General features: G+C 41.2%; 1 pseudogene; it reads left to right on the top strand.

The window, feature by feature from the left end:
- Positions 1-331: 331 nt before the first annotated feature.
- LOC102834684 lies at positions 332-1244 on the top strand (annotated as a pseudogene).
- Positions 1245-2080: the final 836 nt, after the last annotated feature.

Genomic DNA, 2080 nt, shown 5'->3' with positions numbered 1-2080 from the left:
GTGTGTGTGTAATATTGGCTCCATGTGGGAGACCTGGGTTTGATTTCAGTCCAATGCACCTGGTGCACAGCCAGCCCCCTCCCATCTGTCAGTGAGCTTGTGTGTTGCTGTGATGCTGGATAGGTTTCAGTGGAGCTTCCAGACTAGAAAGAAAGGCCTGCAGATCTAATCCCCCAAATCAGCCTGGGTTATCCTGGCAGGCCGCAGGCTGTGAGTGGGGCCCAGCTGGGAGCCGAGGAACACTCCAGGTGGACGAGAGTTGTTCCGCCAGCCAGGTTTGGGCTTTATCGCCACACAATCATGAAGCGCCGGTATTTAAGGGATTCTGGCATCTGAAACCCACAATGTTAAAAAATGGAACTTTTGTAATAGTATTGAGGGCCGTTCCATTGATCTTCCTAGAAAAAGGAATTCTAATTTCACTAATAAGAACATGACTGAGGTTAAGAAATGTCCAAAACAGTTGGCTGCTTACATAAACAGAACAGTTGGACAAGCCGTGAAGAGCCCAGATAAACTACATAAGGTGATCTATTGCAGAAAGAAAGTTCAACGTCCTTTTCCAAATCCTTGTTACAGAAAGAAACAGTCCCCTAGACAAGGAGGCTGTGTCATTGCAGATAAAGAAAATGAACTGGCTTGTGCAGGCCACCTGCCTGAAAAATTACACCATGATAGTCCAACATATGTGATTAACTTCAGTAATTCTGGTTCTTCACAGACAGAAGGCCCGTCATCAAAATATAGTGGCTTTTTCCCTGAGCTTTCTCAGGACCATGAAACAATGGCACACATTTTGTTCAGTAGGAATTTGAGGTTGAATGTAGCTTTAACCTTTTTGAGGAAGAGAAGTATAAGTGAACTTGTGGTCTATTTGATGAGGACCGAAGAAGACCTTGGAGTTGTGGGCGATTGTCTTCCTGTGCTAACCAATAGATTACAGGAAGAAAAACAATACATCTCATTTGGCTGCTGTGTAGACTTGTTGCAACTGGTAAAATCACTACTTAAAAGCAAATTTGAAGAATATGTAATAGTTCATTTAAACTGACTTCAGGCATTCATTTTAAAAGTGGTGGTCAGAGCTATCATCCAAAACAGAAATGATAAATGATGGAAATATTCAGATTCTAAAACAGCAGTTAAGTGGATTATGGGAACAGGAAACCCATCTTACTTTGGTTCCAGGACACACTGGTAATATAGCTAAGGATGTAGATGCTTATTTATTATAACTGCATTGAGAAGCTTCATCTACTAAAGAATGCTTGGTTACTAAAAACATCCTGGGACCCTATGATTTCCAGAAAAATCTCTCTTCAGAGAACTTTGAACTGTGGAAGAAAACAAAACTTTTTTTTTTTTTTCTTCTTTTTAACAAGCCACATTAATGAAAGCACTAATCTGCTTTCCTAACAATTTCTTCACATTGAAGTGAAAAAATACTCAAAAGGAGCAGCTTCAACTTCAATGAGGTGAAAGTGCACTATGAAGACTGTTGGCCGCTGCTGCATTTGGGATTTATATGGTTCATATATTATAAAAAGCGAACATAAATTAGCCAACTCCATAGACATTGGTGGGTGGGTATGGCTAAGTAGTAGAAGTAGCGCAGAGGAAATCATTCTTCCCAACTGAATCACAAGTATGATTGTGAATCCATAAGTCCATTGGTGCTGTGGCCTCCACTTCTTTAAATCTTCACAATTTTATTAGCATCCAGTCCCTTACTTTAAATCACTTTTTGTTTGAAATCTCAGCAATGACTCCTGCTTCCTGCACTGAACCCTGATTAATGTATGTGTTTCCTCTAGCAGCGAAGAATTCTGAGATGAGATTGAATAGTGGGGCTGATGTTGGATGAGTATTTTGCAGGGCAAGGCTGTTGTTAGTTGCTGTCAAGTCCACAACCCCACGTGTGCAGAGTAGACCTGCCCCATAGGGTTTCCAAAGCCGTGACCTTTCAGAAGCAGATTGCCAGATCTGTGTTTGAAGGTTCCTCTAGATAAGATCAAACCACAAATCTTGTGGTTGTTAGTTGTTAAGTGCTGTCAAGTCTGTTCTGAGTCATAGCGACTCA

Source organism: Chrysochloris asiatica, unplaced genomic scaffold, assembly GCF_000296735.1.
Source record: "Chrysochloris asiatica unplaced genomic scaffold, ChrAsi1.0 scaffold00060, whole genome shotgun sequence".
Taxonomy (NCBI): domain Eukaryota; kingdom Metazoa; phylum Chordata; class Mammalia; order Afrosoricida; family Chrysochloridae; genus Chrysochloris; species Chrysochloris asiatica.
This window is presented reverse-complemented; position numbering and strand designations above follow the sequence as displayed.